We start from the raw sequence: 22,253 nt of genomic DNA, 5'->3' as shown, positions 1-22,253 counted from the left end.
CTGGGACTACAGGCTACCAAGTGACCTCAGCCTCTCGGCTAAGTTTCTTTTGTATTTTTTAGTAGAGACGAGGTTTCACTGTGTTAGCCAGATGGTCTCATCTCCTGACCTCATGATCCGTACTGCCTCGCCTCCCAAAGTGCTGGATTACAGGCTTGAGCCACCATGCCATGTTTTTTTTGACAGAGTCTCACTGCCACTCAGGCTGGAGTGCAGTGGTACAGTCTTGGCTCACTGCAACCTCTGCCTCTGGGTTTCAAGTGATTCTCGTGCCTCAGCCTCCCAAGTAGCTGGGACTACAGCTAATTTTTTTTATTTTTGGTATGTGTGTTTTTAGTAGAGATGAGGTTTACACCATGTTGGCCAGGCTGCTCTCAAACTCCTGGCCTCAAATGATCCACCCACCTTGGCCTCCCAAAGTGCTGGGATTATAGGCGTGAGCCACTGCACTCGGTCAGGATTTTAATAACAGATACTCAGCAAATAAAGGAGCATCTGTTAGGCTTTTTACATCTATTTAGTTAAAAGAGAGAATAGTATATAATCTAAACTCTGTACTGAGCAATGTAATTTGAAACATTTTTACTAGACCATAAATACCATAGCATTAGATTCTTGATAAGCAAGTTGGCTTTTTAGAAAGGTTACTGGAGCACAAAAAGATGTAGTGGATGGCCAAAATATCATGTTTTAAAATGTGAATGTTTTCACTATTCAATACCTGTATATTTTGGTTTTCTACAGGATAATGAGTACTCTAGGAATTTACTTTAGCAATAAAAATGTATAGGAAGCTATCTTTAAACATTCCCATTGTCTTAGTCCATTTCGTGCTGATGTAACAGAATACCACAGACTGGCTAATTTATAATGCACAGAAATTTATTGGCTCACTGTTCTGAAGGCTGGGAAGTCCAAGATCAAGGGGCCAGCATCTGCTGAAGTCTTTCTTGCTGGGTCATCCCATAGTGGAAGAGCAAAGAGAGGATAACAGAGAAAGAGAGTAAGAAGATTGAACTCCCCTTCTTATAAGGAACCCCCTCTGGCATTAATCTATTAACTCTACCCTCATGACCTAATCACATTTCATGATGCCCCACCTCCCAACAACATTGCACTGGGGATTAAGTTTCCAACACAGGCATTTTGAGGTACACATTCAAACCATAGCATTCAATAAACTGGGATTTTTACTCTGTATTACCAGTAGACTCTTTACTTTTATATATGTGGTTACATGAGACTTCTATTATAGGGTGATGATTTTAAGTTTACCTTTTTTTTTTTTTTTTTTTTTTTGAGACTGGGTCTTGCTCTGTCACTTAGGCTGGAGTGCAGTAGCACGATCCCAGCTCACTGCAGCCTTGACCTCCTGGGCTCACGTGATTCTCCTGCCTCAGCCTCCTAAGGAGCTAGGATTACAGGTGCATGCCACCATGCCTGGCTTTTTGTAATTTTTGTACAAACAGCATTTCACCATGTTGCCCAGGCTGGTCTTGAATTATCAGGCTCAAGGGATCCCCCCACCTTAGCCTTTCAACGTGCTGAGACTACAGGCGTGACCCACCATGCCCAGCCTTAACTATTATTTTGAGTGACTTACCCTTATCAATCATCTAATTCATTCAACCTTTCATATCTATTGGCACAACAGCATATAAGTTTGAATCAATGGACCAAGGTGATCTAAGTAGAAACAGTATTATATCATTTTATCTTAGGGCTCTATTTAATAATATTTTTGTTGGCACTACCTGCGTATTTGTGTATGAGTAACCTGACTTGGCAAAATAACCAAAACCCCAAACACAGTTAAATATGCCATTCTCATTATATAGCTATCCTTCCATTAAAGTTATACTAAGTTGTCTATTCCAATGTAGTACAGTTTTCTTTCTTTTCTTTTCTTTTCCTTTCTTTTCTTTTTTTTTTTTTTGAGATGGAGTATGACTCTTGTTGCCTAGGCTGGAATGCAATGGCGCCATCTCAGCTCACTGCAACCTCCTCCTCCTGGGTTCAAGTGATTCTCCTGTCTCAGCCTCCTGAGTAGCTGGGATTACAGGCATAAGCCACCACGCCTGGCTAATTTTGTATTTTTAGTAGAGACGGGATTTCTCCATGTTGGTCAGGTTGGTCTTGAACGCCTCGGCCTCCCAAAGTGCTGGGATTACAGGCATGATCCACTGTGCCTGGCCTACTGTAGTATAGTTTTCAAGGCTCTATTGTATTTATGTAAAGCTAGGATTATTCTATAAATCTGAACACACAAATACTAATCATGTTGGCATAGGCCCTAGTCCAGCATCATCTACCTAAAAAGAAGTCAACATTCACTGACTGCAACAGCTCCTCACTCAACCCTTTACAACTTCCTGTTTCTCCTACTCTACTGATTAAAATTACTCTGTTAAAGGTTATAGAGAAAATTCTTTCCAGGCCCTTACTATTCTCCATGAATGACTACAATGGCTTCTCGTATGTTCTGCCTGCCATAAACTTAAGAGTATTTTACCTTCCCAGCCCCACTTTCTTACCTTTTCGAAAATGCAAATCATTTCCATGATTAAAGCCTTTTCCAATGCCTTTGGAATATAAACCCAAACTTTTTTTTTCTTTAAAGATCGACAACAGTTTATTAGTCACAAATTCCTTCCGACAAGAGGAGGAAAGTAGTGTAAGCTATGCAGGCCCACACAGGGATTGCACTTGGGAGCAAAGAGAACAAACAGGGGGACTGAGGAGGGTTTTGTAGTATCAAGAAGGTGAGATAGGCTGGGTGTGGTGGCTCACACCTGTAATCCCAACACTTTGGGAGGTTGAAGTGAAAGGACTGCTTGAGCCCAGGAGTTCGAGATTAGCTCTGACAACATAGTGAAACCCTGTGTCTACAAAAAATTTAAAAAAAAATAGGCACGGTGGTGCACACCTGTCATCCCACCTATTCGAGAGGTTGAAGTGAGAGAATCGCTTGAGCCCAGGAGGTGGAGGCTGCAGTGAGCTATAATCATGCCACTGCACTCCATCCTGGGAAACAGAGTGAGAGTCTCTCAGGAGGAAAAAAAAAGAAAGTGAGATGTGCCTTGAATTTCAAAACAAAATTTTATTGGTTCGTCTGAATAATTCTGTGGGCTAGCAGGGAACTAAAACACATTATACTCCCAAGTGTTAAGACTGCAATAATATACTATAATGCTACAATGCCGTAATCTACTATATACAATAGTACTTAACACAGTACATCCTCACCTGATGTCATCCATAGGTTCTTGGAAACTGTAACTTTAAGTCAAACCATGTATTGCATAACAAAACCAATTTTGCCAGAGACAAATTGATTTAAATAAGAGTTAGGTTCCTATGGCATATAGTTCCTATAGCATTGATAAACCCAAATTTTTTAATATGAGATTGGAGTTTACCAATGATTTGCCATTTGGCAAAATCAGAATCCCCTTTGCATCCTGTTTGAGTATATGACAACTCTGATCATCCCATTCTGCAATAAGCACCCTCCTCCTTGAATAGCATAGCATTGCACTATTGTGATTTTCTTTGGCCTCTTGGTCTTCTCTGCTGCTGTCTTTTCTCTCTGGCATTCTACAGATCCTGTGCTTATACCCTTTTCTTGTATACCTCAATAATTCCTTAGTTATCATCTGTAGGAAAGGCTCCCAAATTCACACCCAAAGGGTACTAGATCTCCCCATTTTCAGAGGCCTCTGGATCATTTTTACCTGGCTATTTCTTCAACAGCTCAAACTCTATATCAGAGCAGCCTCAGACCTGGTGTGGTGGCATATGCCTATAATCCCAGCATTTTGCGAGGCCGAAGTATGTGGATCACTTGAGTCCAGGAGGTCAAAACCAACCTGGGCAACATGGCAAGACCTGTCTTCACAAAAAATTAGCCGGGCTTGATGGTGCACCAGTAGTTCCAGCTACTCAGAGGCTAAGGTGGGATGATCATTTGGTCCCAGGAGGTGGAGACTGCAGTGAGACTGTGCCTCTCCACTTCAGCCTGAGTGACAGTGACACACTGTCGCGCACACACACATACACAAAGCAAAAAATCCCAGCCTCATCTTAATCCCTCCAAACTGGGTCCTTTTTTTTTTTTTTTTTTTTTTTTTTTTGAGATGGAGTCTCACTCTGTTGCCCAGGCTGGAGTGCAGTGGCGTGATCTCCGCTTACGGCAAGCCCCGCCTCCTGGGTTCATGCCATTCTCCTGCCTCAGCCTCCCGAGTAGCTGGAACTACAGGCGCCCGCCACAACGCCCAGCTAATTTTTGTATTTTTAGTAGAGACGGGGTTTCTTCATGTTGGCCAGGATGGTCTCATCTCTTGACTTCGTGACCCGCCCGCCTCGGCCTCCCAAAGTGTTGGGATTACAGGCATGAGCCACTTCGCTTGGCCGGGTCCTTCTATTTCTATCTCTGTTTATGGCTCCAGAATTCTCCCTGTTGATAAGCTTAATATCCCCAAATCATTTGACACCTTCTCATCTCATTTGAAAGTCAAGATTATCTCTACTCTCTGTGCCATTCTGAATCCCCTTAGTACTTTTATTATTATTATTTGAGACAGAGTCCATCTCCATTGCCCAGGCTGGAGTGCAGTAGTGCGATCTCAGCTCACTGCAACCTCTGCCTCCCGTGTAGCTGGGACTACATGCGTGCACCAGCACGCCTGCCTAATTTTTGTAGTTTTAGTACAGACAGGGTTTCGCTATGTTGGGCAGGCTGGTTTCAAACTACTGGCCTCAAGTGATCTGTCCGCCTCAGCCTCCCAAAGTGCTAGGCCACCACACCATCACTCAGCCACCAAGTGAGCAACCACGCCCGGCCCCCTTAGTACTAAAAAAAAAAAAAAAAAAAAAACACGCCACAAAACGGCTATGAGTTTCCTTCACTTCCAAATTTTCTACCTCTTTTCAATCCCATCCACTGGTGCTGGAGTTATCTTTTAAAAAACATTTTTGAGCATATCATGTTCCTGTTTATATGGTTCCAGAATAAAGTCCAAGTTCCAATTTTTTTTTTTTTTTTTTTGAGACGCAGTTTCACTCTTGTTGCCCAGGCTGGAGAGTGCAATGGTGTGATCTTGGCTGACTGCAACCTCCGCCTCCCGGGTTCTAGCGATTCTCTTGCCTCAGCCTCCTGAGTAGCTGGATTACAGGCATGTGCTACCACGCCTAGCTAATTTTGTAGTTTTAGTAGAGATGGGGTTTCTCCATGTTGGTCAGGCTGGTCTGGAACTTCCAACCTCAGGTAATCCGCCCTCCTCGGCCTACCAAAGTGTTGGGATTACAAGTGTGAGCCACCGCGCCCAGCCTCCAATGTCTTCTTGATGTCACCCTAATCTACTCTTTCAGTCTCATTTGCAACCAACCATTCCCCTATGCTGGAACCAGAAAGGCTACTCAAAATACTTCTGGGCCTTCTCTCACGTTTCCCTTGCCTGGAACACTGGAACATCTACTCTAAAAATCACCAAACAGGTGAGTTTGGTGAAAAAGGAAGCACCTTCGTCTAGAACGGCTTTTCTCAAAATCACTCTGTACCTTTCCCTAGCAGCCTTTCTCTCACTTCGCTGCAGTCATCTCTTCCTTCCACTAGGTCCTTGCAGCATTTTATTTGTATCAGTCAACAATTTATTTTGGGGCCGGGCACGGTGGCTCAAGCCTGTAATCCCAGCACTTTGGGAGGCCGAGACGGGCGGATCACGAGGTCAGGAGATCGAGACCATCCTGGCTAACACAGTGAAACCCCGTCTCTACTAAAAAATACAAAAAACTAGCCGGGCGAGGTGGTGGGCGCCTGTAGTCCCAGCTACTCGGGAGGCTGAGGCAGGAGAATGGCGTAAACCCGGGAGGCGGAGCTTGCAGTGAGCTGAGATCCGGCCACTGCACTCCAGCCTGGGCGACAGAGTAAGACTCCGTCTCAAAAAAAAAAAAGAAAGAAAAAAACAACTTATTTTGTATCACTGTCTTATTTCCCCTACTAGATTGTAAGCAAGGTTTCAAATGTTGTATTCATCTCTGGTTTTTCTTCCTCCACCAGAGAGGGTCTAGTGATTGGCTGTGCTTTTAAATGTTCTGAATGGAACAGAACTTTCAAGAAATGAAAGACAGAGCCAAGATACAGCCGAGCAAAATAAGGAAAAACAAAATCAGGAATGCGTCCACAGCTCCTGATTCTACCGAAACTCTTTCATTCAGCCTCGCAAGATATTCTACTTTTCCACTTAGGAAGGTCGCTTTCTGCCTTTCACATTTTATGATTTATTAATCAACCACAGTGCTGCTCAAAGTACACAAAGGGTTCAGAAGAATGAAAGGGGGAAAAGTCAGAGTCTTAATATCAAAGATCTTAACTTTAGAGGGGTGTGTCAATACATAGTCCATTTGTGCTATGTGTCTGGGTTGCAAAGCGTAGTAGCACAAAAGAACTCGGGGTCTCTGATCACGATCATTTAGTGCTAAGGCATCTAAAAAAGATGGAAATAAATTAAAAGCTATATAGATCATCTTAGAACCCACCAAAAAAAAAAAAAAAAAAAAGTCTGTTGCGAAGTAGAAAAATTAAAACGACCGCGAAAATGAGACCTAGGTGATTGAAGTAATGTGCACTTGTAACATCAGTAATCCCCTCTCCAAAGCAGGTCCTGCTTGGGACTGACTGCACCAATCCTTTTAAAAATGAAGACATAAAAGCCATATTCCTTTAAAAAATTTCCACTGCACCGTATTGCAACGTACGAGCACTGAGGACATTTTCACGCGATCACAACCCTTTTTAACACCCGGACACTGGGCCGGTCCTTTCTGGCCACGAGGAACTCGCTTCCCTAAAGGAGTACCGCATCCCCGAGGGCGGGCGCCTCAGCCGGGAAAGACAGTCCCCAGGGTGGACTACAGGCCTCACAAAGCGGAGGGACCTCGACGGGAAGGCTCGGCAGCGGCGCCCACACAGGCTTACCCCAGGCCCACTCTAGGCCGCACAGGGGTCGCGCCACCTCCGGCCCAGGACAGCTCTCATACGCTGCCAGCGTGGAGCCCGACCGGGCTCACAATGCATGGGCCTCGCAGCGTGAGCACAGGCGTCCGAGAGGCGGCGGGGGGCGGGCGGACGGCGCGCTCCGGGCGAGCCGCCTCCCTCTCCCGGCCCACACCCACGCGGCCGCCCTCCGCCAGCCGGGGAGCTGCGGGTGGCGGGAGGGCGGGAAGCGACCGGCCACTCTGCACCTGCATGACCCGGTCGCACTCACCCCCTCCCCTCTCTCTCCCAGGCTCAGTCCTCTTTCCTCTTCCGCACCCCCCCGCCTTTTCTCCGGGCGGCAGCCGCGCTCCGCCCCGCTCGCGCGGCTGCCCGGCCGGCTGTGTCGTCACCAGGCCACGCCCCCTAATATAAATACTGGCGTCGCTGGCGCCGCCTTCTCACACTCTCAGGCTCAGATCGCGGCCGCAGCGTTTCTTTTTTTCCTTTTTTCTTCTGCCGTCGCCTCCTCTGCCTCGTCTCATCCTTCCTCACTGTGCTGCTCTGCGGTGTTACGAGTCCGAATCCTCTTCCCACCCAGACCGCGCCTTTCTTCTTTTGCCTGCGCTGTTCTATTTCTCCTTCGGCCGCCGCCGCCACTGCTGCACAGCTGGTGTCGGTGCCGCGCTTTTACCCCCACGTCGTTCCCGCAGCCTATGGCCCAGGCCGCCTTGGGTATTTCTGCTCAAGGTAACCACATCCCTCTTTAAAAATTCCGCCGAAAAAGAGAAGACGCTTTACCCGACTCTTTGGGCCGTTATCTCACGTGAGTACCGAGCCGAGGAGCGCGGGAGGGGCCAGGACGCGGGGCTGGCCTCGGGGGTCGGCCGGGGGGCTCCGGCTGGGCCCCGCCACCCTTAGGCGTCCCCGCAGCCGGCCGTCTCGAACATGGCGGCGGCGGCGGCGGCATGTGTGGCGGCTGTCTGTGCCCCCGGCGGCGGCGGCGGGGCTGGGTGGCGGGCCGCGCCTCGGGACCTTCGGGCGGCTGCTGGACGCTCGGCGGAGCCGGAGCCGCAGTGGTTGGGGCGAGGGGGCGTGTGCGAGTGGGGGCGCGCGCGGGGGTCTCGCCGCCGGGGGTTACCGTCCCCTCTGGCGGCGTGCGGCCCCCACCCCTCTCCCGTGGTGCATTGCTGTTTCCGGGGAGGGGGCCCGGCCGCAACCCTGAGGGGCCGGGGTCCCGCAGCCCCTACCACGCGCTGCGCCGCCGCCGCCTTCGCCTCCAGAAGCCCGGCGGGCGGGCGGCGCTGTGGGCTGCAACGGCTGGGGTCCTGGTTATGAATGGAGCGGGGCGGGCCCCGCGCCGGCCTCTGGTGACAGCTGCGGAGGAAGTCGGATTCCTGGGGGGCGCGAGGAGCGCGGTCCCCCTCTGGTGGAGGAAAGTTGACGCCACTTGGGGCCTGGCGGCGGGGAAGCCCCGGTGTCAGGTAGCGAGCGAGAGGCCTTTGGCCCCTTCTGGAAGCCTCGGGGCTGCTGCTCCGCCCCTGCGGCGTTCCTGATTGGGTCAAGTCGCCTTCACTCACCCCAGTCACCTCCTGGAGCCTGAGGATTAGTCACCCTGGCTTCGTTTTTCCGTCCGCGCCACGGTTCCTGGGCAGAAAGAGGCAGATTGGTAGACGGGTGGCTTATCAGCTACTGTCTTGACTGACAACGGTTGTTGGTGGTGACGTGTTCTAACACTTACACGGTATCTATCCTGAAGGAGTGTTTCATAGACTAAGCTGCTGGTTCCGAAACCCGAAACAGTCGAGGACACAGTTTACCGCCCCAAGTTTCAGCACATCTAACTGGATTTTGTGGTGGCATCTTGGTTGTATTAGTTCTGTGTCCCGTCGTGTTTCTATCGTGAATTCCCAGACTGGGTGGGAATCTAAGGACTCAAAGGAGGGGGAATTGCCTTGCGCTCAGCAAAGGTTAACGTAGAGATACATCAAAGCACAAAGTAGAAGTACATCAAAGCACGTCAGATATAGCAGGGGTTGGCAGAAATATGGCTCATGATTGTCTAGAAAGCCCCTCCTTATTGATTAATTTCTTTTACATAAATTAGAGCGTGCAGATGCTGATCATGAAGAGAAATAAGCCCCGAGGAGTTTAAGTAGGAAAGACTCCAAAAGAAATTGATTATCGGTGGTAATAAGTGAGGTCGAGTAGTCAGTGCCTTTCTCCCCCAAGGTTTTATTACATACACTTTCAAACAGAAGGTGAAAGAGTTGTGCTTCCACCTAGATTCTGCAATTAACATTTTGCCTTATTTGTTGATGCATTTCAAACTAAGCTGGAGACAGCAGAACACTTCACCCCTCCAACTTTAGTATATGCATATTAAATAGAGCTCAGTACCGCTTACTATTTTTTAAATCTTAGAGGGTAAAATTCACATCAGTATAAACCCACAAGTGTTAAGTATGCAATTTGATAAACTTTGAGAAAAATACAGCTGTGTAACCTAAACCTTTTATCAAGATGTAGGACATCGCCATCACCCTTAAAAGTTTTTTCTTGTCCTTTCAAATTCTCTCCCACTCACCACAGAGCCAACCATGATCTTTTTTTTTTTTTTTTTTTTTTGAGATGGAGTCTAGCTCTGTCGCCCAGACTGGAGTGCAGTGGCACAATCTCGGCCCGCTGCAACCTCCGCCTCCCGAGTTCAAGCGATTCTCCTGCCTCAGCCTCCCGAGTAGCTGGGATTACAGGCGCCCACCACCACGCCCAGCTACTTTTTGTATTTTTGGTAGAGACGGGGTTTCACTGTGTTGGCCAGGATGGTCTCGAACTCCTGACCTCATGTTCCACCCACCTCGGCCTCCCAAAGTGCTGGGATTACAAGCGTGAGCCACCGCGCCCGACTGATCTTGAATTTTTTTTTTTTTTTAACCCATAGATTATTTTCTTCTATTCTAGAGTTTCTGCTTGAATGGAATCATACAGTATGCATTCTTTGGTGTAAAAGGCTTCTTTTAACTCAGCACATTTTTAATATTCATCCCTGTTGTCTTTATCAGTAGATTATTTGTGTTGCTGAGTAGTAGCCCATTAGGTGACTATCCCTTGGTTGGTTTTCTTAAAATAATCTTTATTAGGCCGGGCGCATGGATCGAGGTCAGGAGTCCTGAGGTCAGGAGTTCGAGACCAGCCTGGCCAACATACTGAAACCCCGTCTCTACTGAAAATACAAAAATTAGCCGGCCGTGGTGGCAAGCGACTGGAATCCCAGCTCCTCGGGAGGCTGAGGCAGGAGAATCTCTTGAACCTGGGAGGCGGAGGTTGCAGTGAGTTGAGATCACGCCACTGCACTCCAGCCTGGGGGACAAGAGGGAGACTTCATCTCAAAAAATAAATAAATAAAATAAACTTGATTTTGGAGTATTTTAGTTGCGCAGCAAAGTCGCAGAGATACAGTTTCTGCATACTTACCACCCAGTTATTAGAAACATCTTACGTTATTACAGTACTTTTGTTAAAACTAAGAAACTGACTTTGGCCCTATTAACTACTTTCGAGATTTATATTTGGATTTTGCCAGTTTTTCTTTAATGTCTTTTTTTCTGTTCCAGAATCCAGGTTACCACATTGTATTTAGTTGTCAGGTCTTCCCCAGTTTCCTTTGGTCTGTGACAGTTTCTCAGTCTTCCCTTGTTTTTCATTACTATCACAGTCTAGAAAAGCACTGTCAGATATCTGGTAGAATACTCCCCTCCCCTAAACTTGGAATTTACCTGATGTTTTTCTCATGATTAAACTGGGGTTTGGGGTTTTTATAAAGAATACCACAGAACAATTTTAAAAATCATTGGTAAAGGCATTGGTTTTCAGAGACATACTGATTTAAGATACTAAGTTTGGAATAGTTACTGTCAAAGTGATAGGAAGTTTTTGTAGTTGGGCACGGTGGTTTGCACCTGTAATCCCAGCACTTCGGAAGGCTGATGCGGGTGGATCACTTGAGCTCAGGAATTCAAGACCAACTTGAGTAACATGGTGAGACCCCGTCTCTATTCTTTAAGAAAATAAAATTTTAAAAAATTACATAAAATGCTTCTTGTATCTTACTGACCAACTGAGCCCTCTCTGTGCTATTCTCTAAGGTGTTGTTGGAGAATTTGCAGTGTTTACATACACCATTCTAAGTGAAAATAATTTATTTTTTTCCATACTGCCTTTTCTCTGCATTTCCATTTAACAACTCCTTCTTCTTGCTTTTTTATCCTGTCAGGATAAACATTCTATCTATCCTGTATGTAAGTGCTTATAAGAAGGGCTTATCTATCCTGTATGTTTATCTTAATGTGCTTATCCTATGCACTTTTTCAATAGACAGGGTCTTGCTGTATTGCCCAGGCTGGACTCAAACTCTTGGGCTCAAAGCAGTCCTCCTGCCTTAGCCTCCTCAGTAGCTGAGACTATAGGTGCATACTGCCACACCTGGCTCATCTTTTCTTCTCTTCTTTTTTGTTTTCTCTTTTTGGAGACAGGGTCTCTCTCTGTTGCCTGGGCTGAAGTACAGTGGCACAATCTCACTGCAACCTCCGCCTCTTGAGTTCAAGCAGTTCTCGTGCCTCAGCCTCCTGAGTAGCTGGGATTACAGGTGTGCACCACCACGCCCAGCTGATTTTTGTATTTTTAATAGAAGATGGGATTTCACCATGTTGACCAGACTGGTCTTGAACTTTTGGCCTCAAGTGATCCGCTGGCTCGGAGCCACTGCGTCTAGCCTTATTTTTTCTATTTAAATAATGCCTTTCAAATTCTAGAGCCTTCATTCCCTACTAGTATCTTTTTGTTAAATGGAAATGTAGGGTTCTCACTGAGGAACATTCTGGAATGTCTGACATTTAGTGTCCTTAATGTTTCACATCATTGCTCTTGGGTTGCATTAAGCAGCAAAATAGCTGTGGATATATGTATTGAGGAAAAGATGAATAATGTCTCACCCAGGGTATCTGATCCTATTCCTTAGGATAATTGAGAATGATCTGTCCCCATCATGACTCAACTTTTTATTTATTTAAAAAATTATGTCGGTGTTGAAAGAATCAGAATGTTTGTTATGGAGTAGTACATTATTTGGAATCTAATGTAAGATTATTATCATCATTGCATGTTTGTAGGAGTTCTTTCCTCATTATCCATAAATGTTATTCATTGAGCATGTGATCAGTTTCTGCTTCTAGATAGATGAAACATTTTGCCTCCACCAGGAGTGCCTTGATCCTGGTGAGATACACTTTAGGTATGCCTTCAGTGCTTCTGAAATCCCTCCAACTCTTGACTTTGTAATTTCTGGTTTTCTGGCTTCCTTCTTACCACCCCTTTCTAGCAAATACCATCAGATTATATTACTTTAAAACAGTAACCACTGAATTACAAATAGAAACATAGGTATATCATTTTAGCTTAGAGGTGATGACTGATAACAATGTCTAAAACTCACCTAGCATGTTATGTAGTGTGCTGTGCACTTACCACATTTATTTGCTGCTGGTGATAATAGAATGAATTATGTCTTAAGTAGGTTAGATATGAGGAGATAAATCTTAAGAGATTAGTTGCTTAATATTATAAGGTAGTTCTCAAGTTATTTTATGTTTCTCAAAAGTTAGTTTAGATACATATATAATGCATTAGCTAAGTTAAAATCTTCTTTTGGTATTGTGGTGGAATTTTACACTTAAAATGTAAAAGGCAAAGAAGTTATTTGAGGAGTAAAAGAGTGTTCCGGGTGGTTCCAAACTATTACATCATGCTAGTACATTATTCATATAAAGTCTTGCATATACATTAGATTGGTGGGGGTACTTGGAATTTTTTAAATTCTGGGTCACTTAAAAATGTGGAGTTTTAGAGGACAAATAAAAGCAAAAATGAAGTTTTCATTTTCAAAAATGAAGGTTGGTAACTCATGAGTTGGCAGATAAAACAACTTGGTAAGATGGCCATGACGTCGAGTTCTGTTAATTTTTAATAGTACAGTAGCTTGGAAATGTTTACTACATAAAGTACTTGGTACTGGGGTAAACCCTTTGAAAACATCATTTGTGTAATGTGACTTTAATGAAACATTGTTATAAAAGGAGCATGTATTCTACAGTTTATGTTTAAGTCAGCCTAAACTTTTTTTTAACATAGGACTATCTTCTGCTACTTCTATTTCCTTCTTTTAGGGCGAACTTTCTGACCAAGTATACAACTACCCAGAGGGCCTAGGAGAAGTGCTGTATAGAGAGCAGTTCGACTTCAACGCTGAGCCACCTTGGGAACCTAGCTGATGATAGGGGGGTTCCATCTCCCAACTTGTCCATGTAAGTATTTGCATTTGTTGGTGGGGGAGGAGGTCTTTAAAATCTAAGGAAGAGTGCTGCCTTGCTTAGTATTTTTCAGAATTTGAAATTGTATTTACCTCTTAAAGTGTAGTGACTTTTAAATTTCTGAAATAGAGCTATGACAGTTACTGTTTACAGACTTGACTGCTTTAGTTATGTGCATTGTTTATCAATGACTGGATCGTTTAAAACTTTATCTTGAATGCATAACTTAGAAAATATAAGTTGAAGAGGGCTTTTGGGATTTAAGTTGTAGTTTATTACATCATTCAACCATTTAGTGAAATGATTTTTGCTACTCAGCTGGTAGGGAAAACGGATTGTTTTTAGAGGACTTGCTGAAAGATGACAGAGCTACATATATATCTAAATTTATATATATATCTAAATATGTATGGTATTAAAATAAATATTTAGATATATATAAATATATTTATATGTATCTATTTAAAAAAGATTTTCAAGGATAGTTTTTAACTATACTTGCTTTTCTATGTGTGGATTTTACTTTAGAATTGAGGCCCTGTGCAAAATGTAATTCCACAGTAAACTAAATTTGGGCTGCTAGATTTGTGTAGGTTCATAAATTCTGTGGTGTATAGACTTTTACGGAAATTTGGATTTTGGTATTAAAATTTAAGCGTTTTTAAGTTTGGTCAGAGACTTGGAGGTAAGTTTTCAGGAAAGCTGAGGGTATCAGTTTTAGTGTTTCTTTAATCTGATCTTGTTAAACAGATCCCTATTGGATAAAAATGCTCTAATTAGAGTATGTTAAAGCAAACATTTGATGTTAATACAAATTAGATTTTTAAGGCTAAAGAGAAACAAACACAGTTTAAATAGTAAGATTTCTTGAAAGCTTTGACTTAGAATGTTGACTAGAGGGTTTCCCATACTGGCTCTCTCCTACCTGTGTAAATTTGAGCAAATGCCTGTGTTTTGAATCCCAGCTATAACATAATGTTGGATTGGAACAGTTCTTTTTGTCTTAAACTGTCATAATTTCTTTTTTGAGTATTACTGTCCTTGGTTATGCAGTGTAGTCTTCAGATGAATTGCATGAGCATCCTTACCTAGAACAGAAATACAGAATCTCAACCTCACCCAAACCTGAATCAGAGTCTATATCCAGGTGGCTTGTGTGCATATTAAAGAGAAGCGGGGTCATCGCCATTTCAATACTAAGTCAGTTGCCTAATTTTTGTTAGTCCATCTGTTCTGTTTGCAACATACCTGCTGTTTTTCTCCCAAGTTGGCTTGGAGATTTAAAACCTTTTTGGGTGGTGCGATCTGTTAGTTACCATCATAGTCGTGAATTGGTTCCAAGGCAGAAATTTAAGAACAAGCTTCATCTTTTGAGGAAGACCATAATAAAAGATAATCCTTCTTTTAATTCAAGTCTCTTGCTTTAAAGAAAAGTTACCTTGCATTAAGAGAGACTGTTGTCAGTGAGCTGAATGATTCTGCAAAATCGGGGAAAAGTAGTCTTTAGATTAATAATGTAGGATTCAGAAAGTCTGTAGTGTCTCCTCCTTTTTGGGTAGGAGGAATGGGAGCAGATAGAAGCTAAAGATTATTTATTCTGCAGGTTCTGGCAGCCAGAGTGACTGACTTTTAACTTTATTATGCCCAGGTACAGTGTATATTATGTCAAACAAATATAACTTGTTTAAATGTTCACAGGTAATCTTCTAATTTTGCATGTCTCATATTTGATGCTTTGCTATAAAGCTACAGGTACACAATCCCTTTTTCATAGCATTCTGAAATCTAAAAAGTCTTAAAAATAATTTTTTTTATAGCTTCCTTAATGTAACCTTAACTGATTTGGGGTGGGGAGGGGGGGGAAGCTTGACCTGAATCTGTGCTGATTTGAGGCTATTTTTGTCTTTACTTATCCCATTTAGTGTTAATATTCCTAAATTTTGCTGCAGAAATATTGTGGTTGCAGGGTGCTGACTCATTCTCCTGAAGACTATTACATAACATATGTAAAGTATGTGTACTACCTTATTGTTCAAAAATCTGGAGAATTCTGAATTCACAAAGATACCTGGCCCCAAAAGTTTCTTGACTAGAATTTGTAAAATTGGCAAGAGAAAATTCTGCATTCCAGGAATGTGTTTATCCTTACAAATCAGTAACAGTTTGCTCTATTGGACACCAAAATCCTGGCGTTAATTTTCTGTAGATCAACAATATTATTTGGAAACCATTAAAAGGAGTTAAAACCGCCTTCATGGAAATTATTTGGCCCATAGCATTGCAAAGCATGTAGCTATATGAACTCTACTTGAACTGGTCCACTAGGATTCCAGTGCAGGTAGTCTGAGAATCCGGAATTGGCTTCAGAGTTAGGTTTTAAATCAACCACCTGAATTTTGAGATAGTTAATTCCATTAAGTGTCTGGAAACTTTGGAAGTTGCTTACATAATCCTTTTCTTTCATAACTTAGAATGTGTGTATGATGTAGTATGTGAACACTGTAAAAATATCTTAACAAAATATTTTAAGGTCAATATCAAAGATTAATGGGCCCCTAATTGTGAAAAAGTTTTTGCGAGCCTTTTAAGAAATCTCCTAGGCCAGGTGCGATGAATTACCTGAGGTCAGGAGTTCAAGACCAGCTTGGACAACATGGTGAAACCCCATCTCTACTAAAAAAATACAAAATTAGCCGAGCGTCGTGGCAGGCACCTGTAATCCCAACTACTTGGGAGGCTGAGGCAGGAGAGTCGCTTGAATCCGGGAGGTGGAGGTTCCATTGAGCCGAGATCATGCCATTGTACTTCAGCCTGGGCTACAAGAGCAAAACTGTCTCAAAAAAAAAAAAAAAAAAAAGGAAATCCCCTAGGTCTTGATGCTGGAGTAAAGGTTTTCCGTGGACTAGTTTTCTATTTATTTTGGTTGTAGGTTCAATTATAATTAATGAATTAGCCTAATGGAAAATATTTTAAAACGTGGAAAGCTAAGTTGGCTTCTCATAGTTGATCCAGTGATGAGGTCAGATTGAATTAACCATTATCACATACTCTTTAATGTTGTGCAGTGTGGAAAAGGGATTCAGTTAATTGATTTGCTTAAATGGACTCTAAAAATTTTTTTTTACGTGGTTGTGATTAGTCAACTCTATATATTCATGTAGGAACTTCAGAAGAACATCAGTATTTTAAATATTCACATTTTGTCTCCTAGTATGTACACATGCCTTAGTAGGAGCTCCCTACCTAATTAGGATTATTTTAACTAGGAAAGGTGGTGTTTTTTTTTTTTTTTTTGAGACGGAGTCTCCCTCTGTCGCCCAGGCTGGAGTGCAGTGGTGCGATCTTGGCTCACTGCAACCTCCGCCTCCCCGGTTCAAGTGATTCTCCCACCTCAGCCTCCAGAATAGCTGGGATTACAGGGACCCACCATTATGGCCGGCTAAATTTTGTATTTTTGTAGAGATGAGTTTCACCATGTGGCCAGGCTGGTCTTGAACTCCAGACCGGTGATCCTCCTCCCTCCCCCCTCGCCTCCGAAAGTGCTGGGATTATAGGCGTGAGCCACTGCACCTGGCTGGAAAGATGTTCTTTATTAATTTGCTAGTACTCCTTCCTCATGTTTCACTGTAAATTGTCAGTAGAAAAGGGAGGTTATCGCTGGGTGCGGTGCCGCATGCCTGTAATCCCAGCACTTTGGGAGGCCGAGGCTGACGGATCATCTGAAGTCAGGAGTTTGAGACCAGCCTGGCCAGCATGGCGAAATCCTGTCTCTACTAAAAATGCAAAAATTAGTCGGGCATGGTGGTGCACACCTGTAATCCCAGCTACTAGGGAGGCTGTGGCCTGCTTGAACCCGGGAGGCGGAGGTTGCAGTGAGCTGAGATGGCACTACTGCCCTGCAGCCTAGGAGACAGAGCAAGACTGTTTCAAAGAAAAAGGGAGGTTGTTGACCCTGACTGCAGAGAAAGGGGAAAATTTTAGTTTTGATATTTGGTACTTTTTTTTTTCTTCTCTTCCCCCCCTCCCATTTAATTTCTCACAGATGCTATTTGATACTTTAAGGATACTGTGATATGAGTAAATTTAACAGAACATTCATTAATGGCAGTTGATACTCTTGGACCAAAAAGATGAGTAAAACCACTATCGTTGAAATACAGTCTGTTTATCCCCTTGGCATGCGTAAAGTAGAGTCAGTGGTGTGTCAGTGCTTGTGTAAAGTAGCAAAAAAATATTCTGTAAAAGCAGAATGTGAATACTAGCATATTAATGGATAAACAAAGTTTTAGAGACATGGTATTTCTTGCTTTGAGTAAATATAGCATTTTTTTTAAGGAAGGTCAAAAAGATTGGAAAGCAATGTAGACCAGTATTTTCTTTCTTTTTTGAGATGGAGTTTCGCTCTTGTTGCCCAGGCTAGAGTGCAGTGGCACAATTTCAGCGCAGTGCAACCTCCACCTCCTGGGTTCCATCGATTCTCCTGCCTCAGCCTCATGAGTAGCTGGTATTACAGGCATGCGCCACCATGCTCAGCTAATTTTGTATTTTTAGTAGAGACAGAGTTTCACCATGTTGGTCAGACTTGTCTCGAATTCTTGACCTTATGACCCGCCTTCCTTGGCCTCCCAAAGTTCTGGGATTACAGGCATGCACCACCGCGCCCGGCCATAGACCAGTTTTTAAAGGGGATAAATGGCTTTTGCATTTATTACAGAGGTTAGTTTAGCTGAGAAAATTAATACTACCAATCTGTGTGTTCCATCACAGTCTTCACCCAGCCTGTTTCAGAGTTTTCCAGTTTGGGTCTCCCCACACCCCACCCCAGCCCCAGGTAAACCAATCCCTTTTGCGATATTCAACTTCCATTAGAATAAATGAGATATTGCATATATGAGAAGGGCTTGTAAACTGTAAAATCTAGTATATGGTAGGTTACTGTTCTAGACTGCCCATTGTTCAGGTAAGCCTAAGGAGACTCTTCCAAGTGAAGTGCTTATATACTGATAAGGCCCCAGGGAGCACAGATATTTTGTCCTTCCTCCATTCCAGGGTCATCCATGCCCAGTCAAATCATCAAATTTGTCACAAGTTAACTAAAGCAGATATTTAGCTATCCTTTTTGATAATCCATTGTTCTTTACATTACGCATGAGTAGAAAATACTGTATAGCATACTGGGTTACAGGGTTTAGGATAGTCAGGTTCAACCTGCCTAGGCCATAGCCAGCCATCATGAGGTCCAGCCATGGTGTGCATGCCACCACGCCCTACTAATTTTTTTTTTTTTTACTATTATTTTTTTGAGATGGAGTTTTGCTTTTGTTGTCCAGGCTGGAGTGCAGTGGTGCAATCTCGGCTCACTGCAACCTTTGCCTCCTTAGTTCAAGTGATTCTTCTGCCTCAGCCTCCCAAGTAGCTGGGATTACAGGCGCACACCACCATGCCCAGCTAATTTTGTATTTTTAGTAGAGACAGGGTTTCGCCATGTTGGTCAGGCTGGTCTCGAACTCCTGACCTCAGGTGATCTGCCCTCCTCAGCTTCCCAAAGTGCTGAGATTACAGGGGTTAGCCACTGTGGTTGGCAGTATGAGCTTTATGTTGACTTCAGATCACTTTTTATCTGCTTCTTGCTCTTTACTGCATGGATCCTCTGATGCCCAGTTTGCAAAGATCTCCCAAACAAGTTTGGTATTTTCTTAGCTCATGTAGGTTCAGCATGAACATGTTATATTTGGCATGACCAAAGGTAGGATGGGGTTATCCTGGTATGTTCAACATGGAAATTCCGACAAAACAGTCCTCCTCAAAATAATCCTCCTAATGAGAGGTTTGCTATCCTTAATTCATGAAGAACTCCTTCAGATAAATAAAAGGCAAAAACAAGAAAATGAGCAAAAAACTTGAAAGCTGTTTGCCACTAACAATTTAGCAGTTCCAGTCCCAGGTATAGACTGTAGTCCCTGGATCAGTGCTACTTAAACTGCCAGTCAGTGGAATAAGGACTCTAGTACCAGAATGTAAAGTACCATACTGCCCAACACTGTTTTAGGGTTGCATAGAAGAATAAAACTATTAAGTAACAAAGGAATGATGGTTAGAGAAGGTCTAAATAAATTCTAAGGGAGATGTACCCACCACCACCTGGGAGAGATGTACAGGGGCCTCTGAAGTATTGCATCTTATTTCTTGCTTTTCTTCTTTTTTTTTTTTTTTGAGACAATCTTGCTCTGTCACCCAGGCTAGAGTGTGGTGGTGTAATCTTGGCTCACTGCAACCTCTGCCTCCCGGGTTCAAGCGATTCTCCTGCCTCAGCCTCCTGAGTAGCTGGGATTACAGGTGCCCGCCACTGCGCCTGTAGTAATTACAAAATACAAAATTTACAAATAATTTCACCATTATTTGTGGTTTCACCATCTTGGCCAGGCTGGTCTCAAACTCCTGACCTCGTGATCCACCCGCCTCAGCCTCCCTAAGTGCTGAGATTATAGGCATGAGCCACCATGCCCAGCCAGCATCTTATTTCTTAACAACCTGCTTAACTTGGTCTTGGTTGCAGTTACTGTATTGCACATGTATTCTGTATGTTTTCCTTTGGTGAGTAGGGGACAGGCAGGCAATGAGCTCTGCCTTAAAGTTACCAAAATAGTGTGTCTCTTTAAAGGATTATTCCCTATGCTTAATTGTAACCAGGAAAGCTAGAAAACGAAATTAAAATGATTGTATACTTCATGTTGTACTGTAATAGTCATCTTTAATGTTATCACATCTTAATTGCCCAAAGGGTTGTAAATACTTCACTCGTGTGCAGGTAAACACACACTTTAGTACACACACATTTTCTCCAGAAAAACAAATTTAGTCTTCATACTGAATAGTCAAGACATCATTTTTAAGGGAGTCTAATTGTGTTAATTCCACATGCAAAAATAATATTGCTGTGAGAATTGTGTATTTCGTTTTCTCATTAAGCTACATTTTAATATTTATGGTGAGGCAGTTCATTGGGCAGTCTTTACACAGGCACTTCAAACTTAGCCTGTTGGGCTTATAACCTTTAAGATTTTTCACCCCCTTGATTATTTCCAATTCATTCTTGTTCCTCTCTTTTAAAAGAATTCTGTATTTGTCACCTTTAGTTTTCTTCCTCTAGGGTTACTTGGTTTTTTCAACCCCATCACCTGAAAAATAATTTTTAGGGGTATGCATTGTGATTACTGACTTTCTTATTGAAGCAAGCCTTGTCCTGATTTATCCTAAGTACTCGATGTAGGCTGTTATCGTCTATCACTTATTTTGGGGTCCAGGGTGGCAGAAGTTTACCTGATCTTATGATCGCTCAGTTTATAGGATTTCCTACCAGTTTCAGTATGTAGCTTCCTGGAATTCTTTTGTAGTGATTCAGACCTACTCAAGGTCTCACATCTATAGTACCAGAGTCATTCTTTAGAAGTTTCTAGTGCTCTTCTGGTCAATTACTTTTAAAGGTATTCTATGTGGTAAGTAACATTTTTTGTTGTAGGTAGAATGCAGAGGGGACTTAAGCAACATTGTGTATTTTTAAAGCTGTGAGCTGGGTGCTGAATCATCAAATGCCTATGTAAAAATAAAAGTAGAAATGCACTTAGGCATCTTCAGAGTAACAGTAATAGTATAAATTTCAGAATATCTTTTCTCATTTTTAATGAGTAAAAATCCTTTTAGAAAAATGGTTGATGTATTAAGGTTGGGTTTCCTGCTTAGGTATCTCTGAAACAGTATTCTCAACCTTTCAGCTCTCCCTGTTCTACTTCCAGGGAGGTCTTCACTTCAGAAATCCAAGACTCATATTCATCCAGCTTGGTGTCAAGTGGGCTGTTGCTGCCAGAATTATCTTGTGATTATTTGAGAGATGTATCAGTTTCTTCTGAAGTACAATCAACTGTAGAAGCCTTTGTAGCAGGTGTGTAACAAGGCAAGTGCCCAGCTGCTGCAGCCGCTACTCTTGGAGCTACCCTGTCGATGAACATGAGGACTCAGCGGCCTCATGAAAGGCTCCAGGGAGCAGTGTGTGGTTCTTTGGAGCCTTTTGTTTCTTTTGGCAGCTCTTCATGGAAAAATGTATTAACAAAAACACCAATATGAAGGTGTGAATAAGGAATGTTACGTATTTTTTCTTCTCAGTTCTGAGTCTAAGAGGAAATTATTAATAAAAGTAGTATTATGGTTATACGCTACTGTATTAGTGTAAAATAACCTGAGCTTTCTCAACCTTATGTTAAAAAGGTGGTTGAAAATAGCTTAAAAGTGCTTGTGACTAGAGAATACTTTCTAGTGTCTATTGATAATACTAGACATCAGAGCTTTTATTAAAAATAGATTTGCTGTTCACTTCTAATGAAGAGAATCTAAGATTTACATGGAGTAGATTTTTTTTTCAAATTTAATATAACTAATTCAAGGTCCAATAGCACCAGAATGTGTTGGAGCCAGTAAATCAGTCCTGTTTCTGATATGTAAGCCAGAAGAAGTGGTACAGTTTCTTTTGAGAATTATTTCCACTCAGAATTGCAGGGAGATCTTTGACGTATCACCTTGGTTTGAGTCTGCATTCTTAGTGAAGAGTATGGAGACATCCTGGAAAGAGTCCCTGTGGGGGTGTTTTTGTTTTTGTTTTGAGACGGAGTCTCGCTCTGTCGCTAGGCTGGAGTGCCTTGGCACAATCTCGGCTCACTGTAACCTCCACCTCCTGGGTTCAAGCGATTCTCCTGCCTCATCCTCCCGAGTAGCTGGGACTACAGGTGTGTGCCACCATGCCTAGCTAATTTTTATATTTTTAGTAGAGATGGGTTTCACCATGTTGACCAGAATGGTCTTGATCTCTGGACCTCGTGATCCGCCTGCCTTGGCCTCCCAAAGTGTTGGGATTACTCTGCTCC

General features: G+C 43.1%; 1 protein-coding gene across 11 annotated transcripts in view; it reads left to right on the top strand.

Moving 5' to 3' along the window:
• The first annotated feature begins 6,592 nt into the window (after positions 1–6,592).
• AZIN1 (antizyme inhibitor 1) overlaps positions 6,593–22,253 on the top strand; it is a 39,486-nt gene continuing 23,825 nt past the window's right edge. For 4 of the 11 annotated variants that reach the window (XM_031669308.1, XM_031669307.1, XM_031669303.1 and 1 more), the window contains exons 1-2: positions 6,593–7,799; positions 13,195–13,332. The gene's annotated coding sequence lies outside the window, so the exon portion shown is untranslated. Of the gene's footprint in view, positions 7,800–13,194; positions 13,333–21,110; positions 21,290–22,253 lie in introns of all 11 variants that reach the window. The other 7 variants (XM_031669304.1, XM_031669310.1, XM_031669305.1 and 4 more) reach the window with 6 other exon arrangements.

The sequence above is a fragment of the Papio anubis genome, chromosome 8 (genome assembly GCF_008728515.1).
Source record: "Papio anubis isolate 15944 chromosome 8, Panubis1.0, whole genome shotgun sequence".
NCBI classification, from domain to species: Eukaryota; Metazoa; Chordata; class Mammalia; order Primates; family Cercopithecidae; genus Papio; species Papio anubis.
Note: the sequence above shows the minus strand (reverse complement) of the source record. Positions and strands in the feature narration are given on the sequence as shown.